This window comes from Saccoglossus kowalevskii, chromosome 10 (assembly GCF_978046115.1).
Source record: "Saccoglossus kowalevskii chromosome 10, keSacKowa6.1, whole genome shotgun sequence".
Taxonomy (NCBI): domain Eukaryota; kingdom Metazoa; phylum Hemichordata; class Enteropneusta; family Harrimaniidae; genus Saccoglossus; species Saccoglossus kowalevskii.
The window spans coordinates 38,147,100-38,168,465 of NC_140650.1; positions in this window are offsets into that span (position 1 = coordinate 38,147,100).

Genomic DNA, 21,366 nt, shown 5'->3' on the forward strand with positions numbered 1-21,366 from the left:
AATATCACTGTTTAGAACTCAGTTTAAAATATCACTGTTTAGAACTCAGATCAAAATATCACTGTTTAGAACTCTGATCAAAATATCTCTGTTTAGAACTCAGTTTAAAATATCACTCTTTAGAACTCAGATCAAAATATCACTGTTTAGAACTCAGATCAAAATATCACTACTTAGAACACAGTTCAAAATATCGCTGCTTAGAACCCAGTTTAAAAGATCACTGTTTAGAGCTCAGTTTAAAATAACACTGCTTAGAACTCAGTTGAAAATATCACTGTTTAGAACTCAGTTTAAAATATCACACTTCAAAACTCAGTTTAAAATATCACTGTTTAGAACTCAGATAGAAATATCACTGTTTAGAAGTCAGTTTAAAATATCACTGTTTAGAACTCAGTTTAAAATATCACTGTTTAGAGCTCAGTTTAATATATCACACTTTAGAGCTCAGTTTAAAATATCACCGTTTAGAACTCAGTTTAAAATATCACTGTTTAGAACTCAGATCAAACTATCACTATTTAGAACTCGGATCAAAATATCACTATTTAGAACTCAGTTTAAAATATCACTGTTTAGAACTCAGATCGAAATATCACTGTTTAGAACTCAGATCAAAATATTACTGTTTAGAACTCAGATCAAAATATCACTGTTTAGAACTCAGTTTAAAATATCACTCTTTAGAGCTCAGTTTAAAATAACACTGCTTTGAACTCAGATTAAAATATCGCTGCTTAGAACTCAGTTTAAAATAACACTATTTAGAACTCAGATTAAAATATCGCTGCTTAGAACTCAGTTTAAAATAACACTATTTAGAACTCAGATTAAAATAACACTACTTTGAACTCAGTTTAAAATATCACTGTTTAGAACTCAGTTTAAAATAACACTACTTAGAACTCGGTTTAAAATAACACTACTTAGAACTCAGTTCAAAATATCGCTGCTTAGAACCCAGTTTAAAATATCACTGTCAAGAACTCAGTTTAAAATAACACTTCTTAGAACTCAGTTCAAAATATCGCAGCATAGAACCCAGTTTAAAATATCACTGTTTAGAACTCAGTTTAAAATATCACACTTCAAAACTTAGTTTAAAATATCACTGTTTAGAACTCAGATAGAAATATCACTGTTTAGAAGTCAGTTTAAAATATCACTGTTTAGAACTCAGTTTAAAATATCACTGTTTAGAGCTCAGTTTAATATATCACACTTTAGAGCTCAGTTTAAAATATCACTGTTTAGAACTCAGTTTAAAATATGACTGTTTAGAACTCAGATCGAAATATCACTGTTTAGAACTCAGATCAAAATATCACTGTTTATAACTTAGATCAAAATATCACTGTTTAGAACTCAGTTTAAAATATCACTCTTTAGAACTCAGTTTAAAATATCACTCTTTAGAGCTCAGTTTAAAATATCACTCTTTAGAGCTCAGTTTAAAATATCACCGTTTAGAACTCAGTTTAAAAAATCACTGTTTAGAACTCAGATCAAAATATCACTGTTTAGAACTCAGATCAAAATATCACTCTTTAGAACTCAGTTTACAATTTCACTGTTTAGAGCTCAGTTTAAAATATCACTCTTGAGAACTCGGATCAAAATATCAATATTTTGGACCCAGTTTAAAATATCACTGTTTAGAACTCAGATCGAAATATCACTGTTTAGAACTCAGTTTAAAATATCACTCTTTAGAACTCAGTTTAAAGTATCACTCTTTAGAGCTCAGTTTAAAATATCACTGTTTAGAACTCAGTTTAAAATATGACTGTTTAGAACTCAGATCAAAATATCACTGTTTAGAACTCAGATCGAAATATCACTGTTTAGAACTCAGTTTAAAATATCACTCTTTAGAACTCAGTTTACAATTTCACTGTTTAGAGCTCAGTTTAAAATATCCCTCTTTAGAGCTCAGTTTAAAATATCACTGTTTAGAACTCAGATCAAAATATCACTGTTTAGAACTCAGATCAAAATATCACTGTTTAGAACTCAGATCAAAATATCACTACTTAGAACTCAGTTCAAAATATCACTATTTAGAACTCAGTTTAAAATATCACTACTTAGAACTCAGTTTAAAATATCACTATTTAGAACTCAGTTTAAAATATCACTACTTAGAACTCAGTTCAAAATATCGCTACTTAGAACCCAGTTAAAATTATCACTGTTTAGAACGCAGTTTAAAATAACACTACTTAGAACTCAGATTAAAATATCGATGCTTAGAACTCAGTTTAAAATAACACTATTTAGAGCTCAGTTTAAAATAACACTGCTTTGAACTCAGATTAAAATATCGCTGCTTAGAACTCAGTTTAAAATAACACTATTTAGAACTCAGATTAAAATATCGCTGCTTAGAACTCAGTTTAAAATAACACTATTTAGAACTCAGATTAAAATAACACTACTTAGAACTCAGTTTAAAATATCACTGTTTAGAACTCAGTTTAAAATAACACTACTTAGAACTCGGTTTAAAATAACACTACTTAGAACTCAGTTCAAAATATCGCTGCTTAGAACCCAGTTCAAAATATCACTGTCAAGAACTCAGTTTAAAATAACACTTCTTAGAACTCAGTTCAAAATATCGCAGCATAGAACCCAGTTTAAAATATCACTGTTTAGAGCTGAGTTTAAAATAACACTGTTTAGAGCTCAGTTTAAAATAACACTGCTTAGAACTCAGATTAAAATATCACTGCTTAGAAGTCAGTTTAAAATATCACTATTTAGAACTCAGTTTAAAATAACACTACTTAGAATTCAGTTCAAAATATCGCCGCTTAGAACCCAGTTTAAAATATCACTGTTTAGAGCTCAGTTTAAAATAACACTGCTTAGAACTCAGTTTAAAATATCACTCTTTAGAACTCAGATCAAAATATCACTGTTTAGAACTCAGATCAAAATATCACTACTTAGAACACAGTTCAAAATATCGCTGCTTAGAACCCAGTTTAAAAGATCACTGTTTAGAGCTCAGTTTAAAATAACACTGCTTAGAACTCAGTTGAAAATATCACTGTTTAGAACTCAGTTTAAAATATCACACTTCAAAACTCAGTTTAAAATATCACTGTTTAGAACTCAGATAGAAATATCACTGTTTAGAAGTCAGTTTAAAATATCACTGTTTAGAACCCAGTTTAAAATATCACTCTTTAGAACTCAGTTTAAAATATCACTACTTAGAACTCTGTTCAAAATATCGCTGCCTAGAACCCAGTTAAAATTATCACTGTTTAGAACTCAGTTTAAAATAACACTATTTAGAGCTCAGTTTAAAATAACACTGCTTTGAACTCAGATTAAAATATCGCTGCTTAGAACTCAGTTTAAAATAACACTATTTAGAACTCAGATTAAAATATCGCTGCTTAGAACTCAGTTTAAAATAACACTATTTAGAACTCAGATTAAAATAACACTACTTAGAACTCAGTTTAAAATATCACTGTTTAGAACTCAGTTTAAAATAACACTACTTAGAACTCGGTTTAAAATAACACTACTTAGAACTCAGTTCAAAATATCGCTGCTTAGAACCCAGTTTAAAATATCACTGTCAAGAACTCAGTTTAAAATAACACTTCTTAGAACTCAGTTCAAAATATCGCAGCATAGAACCCAGTTTAAAATATCACTGTTTAGAGCTGAGTTTAAAATAACACTGTTTAGAGCTCAGTTTAAAATAACACTGCTTAGAACTCAGATTAAAATATCACTGCTTAGAAGTCAGTTTAAAATATCACTATTTAGAACTCAGTTTAAAATAACACTACTTAGAATTCAGTTCAAAATATCGCCGCTTAGAACCCAGTTTAAAATATCACTGTTTAGAGCTCAGTTTAAAATAACACTACTTAGAACTCAGTTTAAAATATCACTCTTTAGAACTCAGATCAAAATATCACTGTTTAGAACTCAGATCAAAATATCACTACTTAGAACACAGTTCAAAATATCGCTGCTTAGAACCCAGTTTAAAAGATCACTGTTTAGAGCTCAGTTTAAAATAACACTGCTTAGAACTCAGTTGAAAATATCACTGTTTAGAACTCAGTTTAAAATATCACACTTCAAAACTCAGTTTAAAATATCACTGTTTAGAACTCAGATAGAAATATCACTGTTTAGAAGTCAGTTTAAAATATCACTGTTTAGAACTCAGTTTAAAATATCACTGTTTAGAGCTCAGTTTAATATATCACACTTTAGAGCTCAGTTTAAAATATCACTGTTTAGAACTCAGTTTAAAATATGACTGTTTAGAACTCAGATCGAAATATCACTGTTTAGAACTCAGATCAAAATATCACTGTTTATAACTCAGATCAAAATATCACTGTTTAGAACTCAGTTTAAAATATCACTCTTTAGAACTCAGTTTAAAACATCACTCTTTAGAGCTCAGTTTAAAATATCACTCTTTAGAGCTCAGTTTAAAATATCACCGTTTAGAACTCAGTTTAAAATATCACTGTTTAGAACTCAGATCAAAATATCACTATTTAGAACTCGGATCAAAATATCACTATTTAGAACTCAGTTTAAAATATCACTGTTTAGAACTCAGATCGAAATATCACTGTTTAGAACTCAGATCAAAATATCACTGTTTAGAACTCAGATCAAAATATCACTGTTTAGAACTCAGTTTAAAATATCACTCTTTAGAACTCAGTTTAAAATATCACTCTTTAGAACTCAGTTTAAAATATCACTGTTTAGAGCTCAGTTTAAAATATCACTCTTTAGAGCTCAGTTTAAAATATCACTGTTTAGAACTCAGTTTAAAATATCACTGTTTAGAACTCAGTTTAAAATATCACTCTTCAAAACTCAGTTTAAAATATCACTGTATAGAACTCAGTTCAAAATATCGCTGCTTAGAACCCAGTTTAAAATATCACTGTTAAGAGCTCAGTTTAAAATAACACTGCTTAGAACTCAGTTCAAAATATCGCAGCTTAGAACCCAGTTTAAAATATCACTGTTTAGAGCTCAGTTTAAAATAACACTGCTTTGAACTCAGTTCAAAATATCGCAGCTTAGAACCCAGTTTAAAATATCACTGTTTAGAGCTCAGTTTAAAATAACACTGTTTAGAGCTCAGTTTAAAATAACACTGCTTGGAACTCAGATTAAAATATCACTGCTTAGAAGTCAGTTTAAAATATCACTATTTAGAACTCAGTTTAAAATATCACTACTTAGAACACAGTTCAAAATATCGCTGCTTAGAATCCCGTTTAAAAGATCACTGTTTAGAACTCAGTTTAAAATAACACTGCTTAGAACTCAGTTGAAAATATCACTGTTTAGAACTCAGTTTAAAATATCACACTTCAAAACTCAGTTTAAAATATCACTGTTTAGAACTCAGATAGAAATATCACTGTATAGAAGTCAGTTTAAAATATCACTGTTTAGAACTCAGTTTAAAATATCACTGTTTAGAGCTCAGTTTAATATATCAATCTTTAGAGCTCAGTTTAAAATATCACTGTTTAGAACTCAGCTTAAAATATGACTGTTTAGAACTCAGATCGAAATATCACTGTTTAGAATTCAGATCAAAATATCACTGTTTATAACTCAGATCAAAATATCACTGTTTAGAACTCAGTTTAAAATATCACTCTTTAGAGCTCAGTTTAAAATATCACCGTTTAGAACTCAGTTTAAAATATCACTGTTTAGAACTCAGATCAAAATATCACTATTTAGAACTCGGATCAAAATATCACTATTTAGAACTCAGTTTAAAATATCACTGTTTAGAACTCAGATCGAAATATCACTGTTTAGAACTCAGATCAAAATATCACTGTTTAGAACTCAGATCAAAATATCACTGTTTAGAACTCAGTTTTAAATATCACTTTTTAGAACTCAGTTTAAAATATCACTCTTTAGAGATCAGTTTAAAATATCACTGTTTAGAACTCAGTTTAAAATATGACTCTTTAGAACTCAGATCAAAATATCACTGTTTAGAACTCAGATCGAAATATCACTGTTTAGAACTCAGTTTAAAATATCACTCTTTAGAACTCAGTTTACAATTTCACTGTTTAGAGCTCGGTTTAAAATATCACTCTTTAGAGCTCTGTTTAAAATATCACTGTTTAGAACTCAGTTTAAAATATGACTGTTTAGAACTCAGATCAAAATATCACTGTTTAGAACTCAGATCAAAATATCACTGTTTAGAACTCAGATTAAAATATCACTGTTTAGAACTCAGATAAAAATATCACTACTTAGAACTCAGTTCAAAATATCGCTGCTTAGAACCCAGTTTAAAATATCACTCTTTAGAACTCAGTTTAAAATATCACTACTTAGAACTCAGTTCAAAATATCGCTGCCTAGAACCCAGTTAAAATTATCACTGTTTAGAACTCAGTTTAAAATAACACTATTTAGAGCTCAGTTTAAAATAACACTGCTTTGAACTCAGATTAAAATATCGCTGCTTAGAACTCAGTTTAAAATAACACTATTCAGAACTCAGATTAAAATATCACTCTTTAGAACTCAGTTTAAAATATCACTATTCAGAACTCAGTTTAAAATATCACTGTTTCGAACTCAGATCGAAATATCACTGTTTAGAACTCAGATCAAAATATCACTCTTTAGAACTCAGTTTAAAATATCACTCTTTAGAGCTCAGTTTAAAATATCACTGTTTAGAACTCAGTTTAAAATAACACTATTCAGAACTCAGATTAAAATATCACTCTTTAGAACTCAGTTTAAAATATCACTCTTTAGAGCTCAGTTTAAAATATCACTCTTTAGAGCTCAGTTTAAAATATCACCGTTTAGAACTCAGTTTAAAATATCACTGTTTAGAACTCAGATCAAAATATCACTATTTAGAACTCGGATCAAAATATCACTATTTAGAACTCAGTTTAAAATATCACTGTTTAGAACTCAGATCGAAATATCACTGTTTAGAACTCAGATCAAAATATCACTGTTTAGAACTCAGATCAAAATATCACTGTTTAGAACTCAGTTTAAAATATCACTTTTTAGAACTCAGTTTAAAATATCACTCTTTAGAGATCAGTTTAAAATATCACTGTTTAGAACTCAGTTTAAAATATGACTCTTTAGAACTCAGATCAAAATATCACTGTTTAGAACTCAGATCGAAATATCACTGTTTAGAACTCAGTTTAAAATATCACTCTTTAGAACTCAGTTTACAATTTCACTGTTTAGAGCTCGGTTTAAAATATCACTCTTTAGAGCTCTGTTTAAAATATCACTGTTTAGAACTCAGTTTAAAATATGACTGTTTAGAACTCAGATCAAAATATCACTGTTTAGAACTCAGATCAAAATATCACTGTTTAGAACTCAGATTAAAATATCACTGTTTAGAACTCAGATAAAAATATCACTACTTAGAACTCAGTTCAAAATATCGCTGCTTAGAACCCAGTTTAAAATATCACTCTTTAGAACTCAGTTTAAAATATCACTACTTAGAACTCAGTTCAAAATATCGCTGCCTAGAACCCAGTTAAAATTATCACTGTTTAGAACTCAGTTTAAAATAACACTATTTAGAGCTCAGTTTAAAATAACACTGCTTTGAACTCAGATTAAAATATCGCTGCTTAGAACTCAGTTTAAAATAACACTATTCAGAACTCAGATTAAAATATCACTCTTTAGAACTCAGTTTAAAATATCACTATTCAGAACTCAGTTTAAAATATCACTGTTTCGAACTCAGATCGAAATATCACTGTTTAGAACTCAGATCAAAATATCACTCTTTAGAACTCAGTTTAAAATATCACTCTTTAGAGCTCAGTTTAAAATATCACTGTTTAGAACTCAGTTTAAAATAACACTATTCAGAACTCAGATTAAAATATCACTCTTTAGAACTCAGTTTAAAATATCACTATTCAGAACTCAGTTTAAAATATCACTGTTTCGAACTCAGATCGAAATATCACTGTTTAGAACTCAGATCAAAATATCACTCTTTAGAACTCAGTTTAAAATATCACTCTTTAGAGCTCAGTTTAAAATATCACTGTTTAGAACTCAGTTTAAAATATGACTGTTTAGAACTCAGATCAAAATATCACTGTTTAGAACTCAGATCAAAATATCACTGTTTAGAACTCAGATCGAAATATCGCTGTTTAGAACACTGATCAAAATATCACTGTTTAGAACTCAGTTTAAAATATCACTGTTTAGAACTCAGTTTAAAATATGACTGTTTAGAACTCAGATCGAAATATCACTGTTTAGAATTCAGATCAAAATATCACTGTTTATAACTCAGATCAAAATATCACTGTTTAGAACTCAGTTTAAAATATCACTCTTTAGAACTCAGTTTAAAATATCACTCTTTAGAGCTCAGTTTAAAATATCACTCTTTAGAGCTCAGTTTAAAATGTCACCGTTTAGAACTCAGTTTAAAATATCACTGTTTAGAACTCAGATCAAAATATCACTATTTAGAACTCGGATCAAAATATCACTATTTAGAACTCAGTTTAAAATATCACTATTTAGAACTCAGATCGAAATATCACTGTTTAGAACTCAGATCAAAATATCATTGTTTAGAACTCAGATCAAAATATCACTGTTTAGAACTCAGTTTAAAATATCACTCTTTAGAACTCAGTTTAAAATATCACTCTTTAGAGCTCAGTTTAAAATATCACTGTTTAGAACTCAGTTTAAAATATGGCTGTTTAGAACTCAGATCAAAATATCACTGTTTAGAACTCAGAACAAAATATCACTGTTTAGAACTCAGATTAAAATATCACTGTTTAGAACTCAGATAAAAATATCACTACTTAGAACTCAGTTCAAAATATCGCTGCTTAGAACCCAGTTTAAAATATCACTCTTTAGAACTCAGTTTAAAATATCACTACTTAGAACTCTGTTCAAAATATCGCTGCCTAGAACCCAGTTAAAATTATCACTGTTTAGAACTCAGTTTAAAATAACACTATTTAGAACTCAGATTAAAATAACACTACTTAGAACTCAGTTTGAAATAACACTTCTTAGAACTCAGTTCAAAATATCACTGCTTAGAACCCAGTTTAAAAAATCAATGCTTAGAACTCAGATTAAAATAACACTATTTAGAACACAGATTAAAATATCGCTGCTTAGAACCCAGTTTAAAATATCACTCTTAAAAACTCAGTTTAAAATATCACTGTTTAGAACTCGGATCAAAATATCACTGTTTAGAACTCAGTTCAAAATATCGCTGCTTAGAACCCAGTTTAAAATATCACTGTTAAGAGCTCAGTTTAAAATAACACTGCTTAAAACTCAGTTCAAAATATCGCTGCTTAGAACCCAGTTTAAAATATCACTGTTTAGAGCTCAGTTTAAAATAACACTGTTTAGAGCTCAGTTTAAAATAACACTGCTTAGAACTCAGATTAAAATATCACTGCTTAGAAGTCAGTTTAAAATAACACTACTTAGAACTCAGTTTAAAATAACACTACTTAGAACTCAGTTCAAAATATCGCTGCTTAGAACGCAGTTTAAAATATCACTGTTTAGAGCTCAGTTTAAAATATCACTGTTTAGAACTCTGTTTAAAATATCACTGCTTAGAACTCAGTTTAAAATATCACTACTGAAAACTCAGTTCAAAATATCGCTGCTTAGAACCCAATTTAAAATATCACTGTTTAGAGCTCAGTTTAAAATATCACTGCTTAGAACTCAGATTAAAATATCGCTGCTTAGAACTCAGTTTAAAATATCACTGTTCAGAACTCAGTTTAAAATATCACACTTCAAAACTCAGTTTAAAATATCACTGTTTAGAACTCAGATAGAAATATCACTGTTTAGAAGTCAGTTTAAAATATCACTGTTTAGAACTCAGTTTAAAATATCACTGTTCAGAGCTCAGTTTAATATATCACTCTTTAGAGCTCAGTTTAAAATATCACTGTTTAGAACTCAGTTTAAAACATGACTGTTTAGAACTCAGATCGAAATATCACTGTTTAGAATTCAGATCAAAATATCACTGTTTATAACTCAGATCAAAATATCACTGTTTAGAACTCAGTTTAAAATATCACTCTTTAGAACTCAGTTTAAAATATCACTCTTTAGAGCTCAGTTTAAAATATCACTCTTTAGAGCTCAATTTAAAATATCAACGTTTAGAACTCAGTTTAAAATATCACAGTTTAGAACTCAGATCAAAATATCACTATTTAGAACTCGGATCAAAATATCACTATTTAGAACTCAGTTTAAAATATCACTGTTTAGAACTCAGATCGAAATATCACTGTTTAGAACTCAGATCAAAATATCACTGTTTAGAACTCAGATCAAAATATCACTGTTTAGAACTCAGTTTAAAATATCACTCTTTAGAACTCAGTTTAAAATATAACTCTTTAGAGCTCAGTTTAAAATATCACTGTTTAGAACTCAGTTTAAAATATGACTGTTTAGAACTCAGATCAAAATATCACTGTTTAGAACTCAGATCAAAATATCACTGTTTAGAACTCAGATTAAAATATCCCTGTTTAGAACTCAGATAAAAATATCACTACTTAGAACTCAGTTCAAAATATCGCTGCTTAGAACCCAGTTTAAAATATCACTCTTTAGAACTCAGTTTAAAATATCACTACTTAGAACACAGTTCAAAATATCGCTGCCTAGAACCCAGTTAAAATTATCACTGTTTAGAACTCAGTTTAAAATAACACTATTTAGAGCTCAGTTTAAAATAACACTGCTTTGAACTCACATTAAAATATCGCTGCTTAGAACTCAGTTTAAAATAACACTATTCAGAACTCAGATTAAAATATCGCAGCTTAGAACTCAGTTTAAAATAACACTATTTAGAACTCAGATTAAAATAACACTACTTAGAACTCAGTTTGAAATAACACTTCTTAGAACTCAGTTCAAAATATCGCTGCTTAGAACCCAGTTTAAAAAATCAATGCATAGAACTCAGATTAAAATAACACTATTTAGAACGCAGATTAAAATATCGCTGCTTAGAACCCAGTTTAAAATATCACTCTTAAAAACTCAGTTTAAAATATCACTGTTTAGAACTCGGATCAAAATATCACTGTTTAGAACTCAGTTCAAAATATCGCTGCTTAGAACCCAGTTTAAAATATCGCTGTTAAGAGCTCAGTTTAAAATAACACTGCTTAAAACTCAGTTCAAAATATCGCTGCTTAGAACCCAGTTTAAAATATCACTGTTTAGAGCTCAGTTTAAAATAACACTGTTTAGAGCTCAGTTTATAATAACACTGCTTAGAACTCAGATTAAAATATCACTGCTTAGAAGTCAGTTTAAAATAACACTACTTAGAACTCAGTTTAAAATATCACTACTGAAAACTCAGTTCAAAATATCGCTGCTTAGAACCCAATTTAAAATATCACTGTTTAGAGCTCAGTTTAAAATATCACTGCTTAGAACTCAGATTAAAATATCGCTGCTTAGAACTCAGTTTAAAATATCACTGTTTAGAACCCAGTCTAATATATCACTATTTAGAACTCACTTTAAAATAACACTACTTAGAACTCAGTTCAAATTATCGCTGCTTAGAACCCAGTTTAAAATATCACTGTTTAGAACTCAGTTTAAAATAACACTACTTAGAACTCAGTTCAAAATATCGCTGCTTAGAACCCAGTTTAAAATATCACTGTTTAGAACTCAGTTTAAAATAACACAACTTAGAACTCAGTTTAAAATATCACTGCTTAGAACTCAGTTTAAAATATCACTACTGAAAACTCAGTTCAAAATATCGCTGCTTAGAACCCAATTTAAAATATCACTGTTTAGAGCTCAGTTTAAAATATCACTGCTTAGAACTCAGATTAAAATATCGCTGCTTAGAACTCAGTTTAAAATATCACTGTTTAGAACCCAGTTTAATATATCACTATTTAGAACTCACTTTAAAATAACGCTACTTAGAACTCAGTTCAAATTATCGCTGCTTCGAACCCAGTTTAAAATATCACTGTTTAGAACTCAGTTTAAAATAACACTACTTAGAACTCACTTTAAAATAACACTACTTAGAACTCAGTTCAAAATATCGCTGCTTAGAACCCAGTTTAAAATATCACTGTTTAGAGCTCAGTTTAAAATAACACTGCTTAGAACTCAGTTCAAAATATCGCTGCTTAGAACCCAGTTAAAATTATCACTGTTTAGAACTCAGTTTAAAATAACACTACTTAGAACTCAGATTAAAATATCGCTGCTTAGAACTCAGTTTAAAATAACACCATTTAGAGCTCAGTTTAAAATAACACTGTTTTGAACTCAGTTTAAAATATCACTTTTTAGAACTCAGTTTAAAATATCACTCTTTAGAGATCAGTTTAAAATATCACTGTTTAGAACTCAGTTTAAAATATGACTCTTTAGAACTCAGATCAAAATATCACTGTTTAGAACTCAGATCGAAATATCACTGTTTAGAACTCAGTTTAAAATATCACTCTTTAGAACTCAGTTTACAATATCACTGTTTAGAGCTCGGTTTAAAATATCACTCTTTAGAGCTCTGTTTAAAATATCACTGTTTAGAACTCAGTTTAAAATATGACTGTTTAGAACTCAGATCAAAATATCACTGTTTAGAACTCAGATCAAAATATCACTGTTTAGAACTCAGATTAAAATATCACTGTTTAGAACTCAGATAAAAATATCACTACTTAGAACTCAGTTCAAAATATCGCTGCTTAGAACCCAGTTTAAAATATCACTCTTTAGAACTCAGTTTAAAATATCACTACTTAGAACTCAGTTCAAAATATCGCTGCCTAGAACCCAGTTAAAATTATCACTATTTAGAGCTCAGTTTAAAATAACACTGCTTTGAACTCAGATTAAAATATCGCTGCTTAGAACTCAGTTTAAAATAACACTATTCAGAACTCAGATTAAAATATCACTCTTTAGAACTCAGTTTAAAATATCACTATTCAGAACTCAGTTTAAAATATCACTGTTTCGAACTCAGATCGAAATATCACTGTTTAGAACTCAGATCAAAATATCACTCTTTAGAACTCAGTTAAAAATATCACTCTTTAGAACTCAGTTTAAAATATCACTGTTTAGAACTCAGTTTAAAATATGACTGTTTAGAACTTAGATCAAAATATCACTGTTTAGAACTCAGTTTGAAATATCACTCTTTAGAACTCAGTTTACAATATCACTGTTTAGAGCTCAGTTTAAAATATCACTCTTTAGAGCTCAGTTTAAAATATCACTGTTTAGAACTCAGTTTAAAATATGACTGTTTAGAACTCAGATCAAAATATCACTGTTTAGAACTCAGATCAAAATATCACTGTTTAGAACTCAGATTAAATTATCACTGTTTAGAACTCAGATCAAAATATGACTGTTTAGAACTCAGATCAAAATATCGCTGTTTAGAACTCTGATCAAAATATCACTGTTTAGAACTCAGTTTAAAATATCACTCTTTAGAACTCAGTTTAAAATATCACTCTTTAGAGCTCAGTTTAAAATATCACTCTTTAGAGCTCAGTTTAAAATGTCACCGTTTAGAACTCAGTTTAAAATATCACTGTTTAGAACTCAGATCAAAATATCACTATTTAGAACTCGGATCAAAATATCACTATTTAGAACTCAGATCAAAATATCATTGTTTAGAACTCAGATCAAAATATCACTGTTTAGAACTCAGTTTAAAATATCACTCTTTAGAACTCAGTTTAAAATATCACTCTTTAGAGCTCAGTTTAAAATATCACTGTTTAGAACTCAGTTTAAAATATGACTGTTTAGAACTCAGATCAAAATATCACTGTTTAGAACTCAGAACAAAATATCACTGTTTAGAACTCAGATTAAAATATCACTGTTTAGAACTCAGATAAAAATATCACTACTTAGAACTCAGTTCATAATATCGCTGCTTAGAACCCAGTTTAAAATATCACTCTTTAGAACTCAGTTTAAAATATCACTACTTAGATCTCTGTTCAAAATATCGCTGCCTAGAACCCAGTTAAAATTATCACTGTTTAGAACTCAGTTTAAAATAACACTATTTAGAGCTCAGTTTAAAATAACACTGCTTTGAACTCAGATTAAAATATCGCTGCTTAGAACTCAGTTTAAAATAACACTATTCAGAACTCAGATTAAAATATCGCAGCTTAGAACTCAGTTTAAAATAACACTATTTAGAACTCAGATTAAAATAACACTACATAGAACTCAGTTTGAAATAACACTTCTTAGAACTCAGTTCAAAATATCACTGCTTAGAACCCAGTTTAAAAAATCAATGCTTAGAACTCAGATTAAAATAACACTATTTAGAACACAGATTAAAATATCGCTGCTTAGAACCCAGTTTAAAATATCACTCTTAAAAACTCAGTTTAAAATATCACTGTTTAGAACTCGGATCAAAATATCACTGTTTAGAACTCAGTTCAAAATATCGCTGCTTAGAACCCAGTTTAAAATATCACTGTTAAGAGCTCAGTTTAAAATAACACTGCTTAAAACTCAGTTCAAAATATCGCTGCTTAGAACCCAGTTTAAAATATCACTGTTTAGAGCTCAGTTTAAAATAACACTGTTTAGAGCTCAGTTTAAAATAACACTGCTTAGAACTCAGATTAAAATATCACTGCTTAGAAGTCAGTTTAAAATAACACTACTTAGAACTCAGTTTAAAATAACACTACTTAGAACTCAGTTCAAAATATCGCTGCTTAGAACGCAGTTTAAAATATCACTGTTTAGAGCTCAGTTTAAAATATCACTGTTTAGAACTCTGTTTAAAATATCACTGCTTAGAACTCAGTTTAAAATATCACTACTGAAAACTCAGTTCAAAATATCGCTGCTTAGAACCCAATTTAAAATATCACTGTTTAGAGCTCAGTTTAAAATATCACGGCTTAGAACTCAGATTAAAATATCGCTGCTTAGAACTCAGTTTAATATATCACTGTTCAGAACTCAGTTTAAAATATCACTGTTTAGAACTCAGATAGAAATATCACTGTTTAGAAGTCAGTTTAAAATATCACTGTTTAGAACTCAGTTTAAAATATCACTGTTTAGAGCTCAGTTTAATATATCACTCTTTAGAGCTCAGTTTAAAATATCACTGTTTAGAACTCAGTTTAAAACATGACTGTTTAGAACTCAGATCGAAATATCACTGTTTAGAATTCAGATCAAAATATCACTGTTTATAACTCAGATCAAAATATCACTGTTTAGAACTCAGTTTAAAATATCACTCTTTAGAACTCAGTTTAAAATATCACTCTTTAGAGCTCAGTTTAAAATATCACTCTTTAGAGCTCAGTTTAAAATATCACCGTTTAGAACTCAGTTTAAAATATCACTGTTTAGAACTCAGATCAAAATATCACTGTTTAGAACTCAGATCAAAATATCACTGTTTAGAACTCAGATTAAAATATCCCTGTTTAGATCTCAGATAAAAATATCACTTCTTAGAACTCAGTTCAAAATATCGCTGCTTAGAACCCAGTTTAAAATATCACTCTTTAGAACTCAGTTTAAAATATCACTACTTAGAACACAGTTCAAAATATCGCTGCCTAGAACCCAGTTAAAATTATCACTGTTTAGAACTCAGTTTAAAATAACACTATTTAGAGCTCAGTTTAAAATAACACTGCTTTGAACTCAGATTAAAATATCGCTGCTTAGAACTCAGTTTAAAATAACACTATTCAGAACTCAGATTAAAATATCGCAGCTTAGAACTCAGTTTAAAATAACACTATTTAGAACTCAGATTAAAATAACACTACTTAGAACTCAGTTTGAAATATCACTTCTTAGAACTCAGTTCAAAATATCGCTGCTTAGAACCCAGTTTAAAAAATCAATGCATAGAACTCAGATTAAAATAACACTATTTAGAACGCAGATTAAAATATCGCTGCTTAGAACCCAGTTTAAAATATCACTCTTAAAAACTCAGTTTAAAATATCACTGTTTAGAACTCGGATCAAAATATCACTGTTTAGAACTCAGTTCAAAATATCGCTGCTTAGAACCCAGTTTAAAATATCACTGTGAAGAGCTCAGTTTAAAATAACACTGCTTAAAACTCAGTTCAAAATATCGCTGCTTAGAACCCAGTTTAAAATATCACTGTTTAGAGCTCAGTTTAAAATAACACTGTTCAGAGCTCAGTTTAAAATAACACTGCTTAGAACTCAGATTAAAATATCACTGCTTAGAAGTCAGTTTAAAATAACACTACTTAGAACTCAGTTTAAAATAACACTACTTAGAACTCAGTTCAAAATATCGCTGCTTAGAACCCAGTTTAAAATATCACTGTTTAGAGCTCAGTTTAAAATATCACTGCTTAGAACTCAGTTTAAAATATCACTGTTTAGAACCCAGTTTAATATATCACTATTTAGAACTCACTTTAAAATAACACTACTTAGAACTCAGTTCAAATTATCGCTGCTTAGAACCCAGTTTAAAATATCACTGTTTAGAACTCAGTTTAAAATAACACTACTTAGAACTCAGTTCAAAATATCGCTGCTTAGAACCCAGTTTAAAATATCACTGTTTAGAACTCAGTTTAAAATAACACAACTTAGAACTCAGTTTAAAATATCACTGCTTAGAACTCAGTTTAAAATATCACTACTGAAAACTCAGTTCAAAATATCGCTGCTTAGAACCCAATTTAAAATATCACTGTTTAGAGCTCAGTTTAAAATATCACTGCTTAGAACTCAGATTAAAATATCGCTGCTTAGAACTCAGTTTAAAATATCACTGTTTAGAACCCAGTTTAATATATCACTATTTAGAACTCACTTTAAAATAACGCTACTTAGAACTCAGTTCAAATTATCGCTGCTTCGAACCCAGTTTAAAATAACACTACTTAGAACTCACTTTAAAATAACACAACTTAGAACTCAGTTCAAAATATCGCTGCTTAGAACCCAGTTTAAAATATCACTGTTTAGAGCTCAGTTTAAAATAACACTGCTTAGAACTCAGTTCAAAATATCGCTGCTTAGAACTCAGTTTAAAATATCACTGTTTAGAACCCAGTTTAATATATCACTATTTAGAACTCACTTTAAAATAACGCTACTTAGAACTCAGTTCAAAATATCACTGTTTAGAACTCAGTTTAAAATAACACTACTTAGAACTCACTTTAAAATAACACTACTTAGAACTCAGTTCAAAATATCGCTGCTTAGAACCCAGTTTAAAATATCACTGTTTAGAGCTCAGTTTAAAATAACACTGCTTAGAACTCAGTTCAAAATATCGCTGCTTAGAACCCAGTTAAAATTATCACTGTTTAGAACTCAGTTTAAAATAACACTACTTAGAACTCAGATTAAAATATCGCTGCTTAGAACTCAGTTTAAAATAACACTATTTAGAGCTCAGTTTAAAATAACACTGATTTGAACTCAGATTAAAATATCGCTGCTTAGAACTCAGTTTAAAATAACACTATTTAGAACTCAGATTAAAATATCGCTGCTTAGAACTCAGTTTAAAATATCACTCTTAAAAACTCAGTTTAAAATATCACTGTTTAGAACTCGGATCAAAATATCACTGTTTAGAACTCAGTTCAAAATATCGCTGCTTAGAACCCAGTTTAAAATATCACTGTTAAGAGCTCAGTTTAAAATAACACTGCTTAAAACTCAGTTCAAAATATCGCTGCTTAGAACCCAGTTTAAAATATCACTGTTTAGAGCTCAGTTTAAAATAACACTGCTTAGAACTCAGATTAAAATATCACTGCTTAGAAGTCAATTTAAAATAACACTACTTAGAACTCAGTTTAAAATAACACTACTTAGAACTCAGTTCAAAATATCGCTGCTTAGAACCCAGTTTAAAATATCACTGTTTAGAGCTCAGTTTAAAATATCACTGTTTAGAACTCTGTTTAAAATATCACTGCTTAGAACTCAGTTTAAAATATCACTACTAAAAACTCAGTTCAAAATATCGCTGCTTAGAACCCAATTTAAAATATCACTGTTTAGAGCTCAGTTTAAAATATCACTGCTTAGAACTCAGATTAAAATATCGCTGCTTAGAACTCAGTTTAAAATATCACTGTTTAGAACACAGTTTAATATATCACTATTTAGAACTCACTTTAAAATAACACTACTTAGAACTCAGTTCAAATTATCGCTGCTTAGAACCCAGTTTAAAATATCACTGTTTAGAACTCAGTTTAAAATAACACTACTTAGAACTCAGTTCAAAATATCGCTGCTTAGAACCCAGTTTAAAATATCACTGTTTAGAACTCAGTTTAAAATAACACAACTTAGAACTCAGTTTAAAATATCACTGCTTAGAACTCAGTTTAAAATATCACTACTGAAAACTCAGTTCAAAATATCGCTGCTTAGAACCCAATTTAAAATATCACTGTTTAGAGCTCAGTTTAAAATATCGCTGCTTAGAACTCAGATTAAAATATCGCTGCTTAGAACTCAGTTTAAAATATCACTGTTTAGAACCCAGTTTAATATATCACTATTTAGAACTCACTTTAAAATAACGCTACTTAGAACTCAGTTCAAATTATCGCTGCTTCGAACCCAGTTTAAAATATCACTGTTTAGAACTCAGTTTAAAATAACACTACTTAGAACTCACATTAAAATAACACTACTTAGAACTCAGTTCAAAATATCGCTGCTTAGAACCCAGTTTAAAATATCACTGTTTAGAGCTCAGTTTAAAATAACACTGCTTAGAACTCAGTTCAAAATATCGCTGCTTAGAACCCAGTTAAAATTATCACTGTTTAGAACTCAGTTTAAAATAACACTACTTAGAACTCAGATTAAAATATCGCTGCTTAGAACTCAGTTTAAAATAACACTATTTAGAGCTCAGTTTAAAATAACACTGCTTTGAACTCAGTTTAAAATATCACTTTTTAGAACTCAGTTTAAAATATCACTCTTTAGAGATCAGTTTATAATATCACTGTTTAGAACTCAGTTTAAAATATGACTCTTTAGAACTCAGATCAAAATATCACTGTTTAGAACTCAGATCGAAATATCACTGTTTAGAACTCAGTTTAAAATATCACTCTTTAGAACTCAGTTTACAATATCACTGTTTAGAGCTCGGTTTAAAATATCACTCTTTAGAGCTCTGTTTAAAATATCACTGTTTAGAACTTAGTTTAAAATATGACTGTTTAGAACTCAGATCAAAATATCACTGTTTAGAACTCAGATCAAAATATCACTGTTTAGAACTCAGATTAAAATATCACTGTTTAGAACTCAGATAAAAATATCACTACTTAGAACTCAGTTCAAAATATCGCTGCTTAGAACCCAGTTTAAAATATCACTCTTTAGAACTCAGTTTAAAATATCACTACTTAGAACTCAGTTCAAAATATCGCTGCCTAGAACCCAGTTAAAATTATCACTATTTAGAGCTCAGTTTAAAATAACACTGCTTTGAACTCAGATTAAAATATCGCTGCTTAGAACTCAGTTTAAAATAACACTATTCAGAACTCAGATTAAAATATCACTCTTTAGAACTCAGTTTAAAATATCACTATTCAGAACTCAGTTTAAAATATCACTGTTTCGAACTCAGATCGAAATATCACTGTTTAGAACTCAGATCAAAATATCACTCTTTAGCACTCAGCTAAAAATATCACTCTTTAGAACTCAGTTTAAAATATCACTGTTTAGAACTCAGTTTAAAATATGACTGTTTAGAACTCAGATCAAAATATCACTGTTTAGAACTCAGTTTGAAATATCACTCTTTAGAACTCAGTTTACAATATCACTGTTTAGAGCTCAGTTTAAAATATCACTCTTTAGAGCTCAGTTTAAAATATCACTGTTTAGAACTCAGTTTAAAATATGACTGTTTAGAACTCAGATCAAAATATCACTGTTTAGAACTCAGATTAAATTATCACTGTTTAGAACTCAGATCAAAATATGACTGTTTAGAACTCAGATCAAAATATCGCTGTTTAGAACTCTGATCAAAATATCACTGTTTAGAACTCGGATCAAAATATCACTATTTAGAACTCAGTTTAAAATATCACTGTTTAGAACTCAGATCGAAATATCACTGTTTAGAACTCAGATCAAAATATCATTGTTTAGAACTCAGATCAAAATATCACTGTTTAGAACTCAGTTTAAAATATCACTCTTTAGAACTCAGTTTAAAATATCACTCTTTAGAGCTCAGTTTAAAATATCACTGTTTAGAACTCAGTTTAAAATATGACTGTTTAGAACTCAGATCAAAATATCACTGTTTAGAACTCAGAACAAAATATCACTGTTTAGAACTCAGATTAAAATATCACTGTTTAGAACTCAGATAAAAATATCACTACTTAGAACTCAGTTCAAAATATCGCTGCTTAGAACCCAGTTTAAAATATCACTCTTTAGAACTCAGTTTAAAATATCACTACTTAGAACTCTGTTCAAAATATCGCTGCCTAGAACCCAGTTAAAATTATCACTGTTTAGAACTCAGTTTAAAATAACACTATTTAGAGCTCAGTTTAAAATAACACTGCTTTGAACTCAGATTAAAATATCGCTGCTTTGAACTCAGTTTAAAATAACACTATTCAGAACTCAGATTAAAATATCGCAGCTTAGAACTCAGTTTAAAATAACACTATTTAGAACTCAGATTAAAATAACACTACTTAGAACTCAGTTTGAAATAACACTTCTTAGAACTCAGTTCAAAATATCACTGCTTATAACCCAGTTTAAAAAATCAATGCTTAGAACTCAGATTAAAATAACACTATTTAGAACACAGATTAAAATATCGCTGCTTAGAACCCAGTTTAAAATATCACTCTTAAAAACTCAGTTTAAAATATCACTGTTTAGAACTCGGATCAAAATATCACTGTTTAGAACTCAGTTCAAAATATCGCTGCTTAGAACCCAGTTTAAAATATCACTGTTAAGAGCTCAGTTTAAAATAACACTGCTTAAAACTCAGTTCAAAATATCGCTGCTTAGAACCCAGTTTAAAATATCACTGTTTAGAGCTCAGTTTAAAATAACACTGTTTAGAGCTCAGTTTAAAATAACACTGCTTAGAACTCAGATTAAAATATCACTGCTTAGAAGTCAGTTTAAAATAACACTACTTAGAACTCAGTTTAAAATAACACT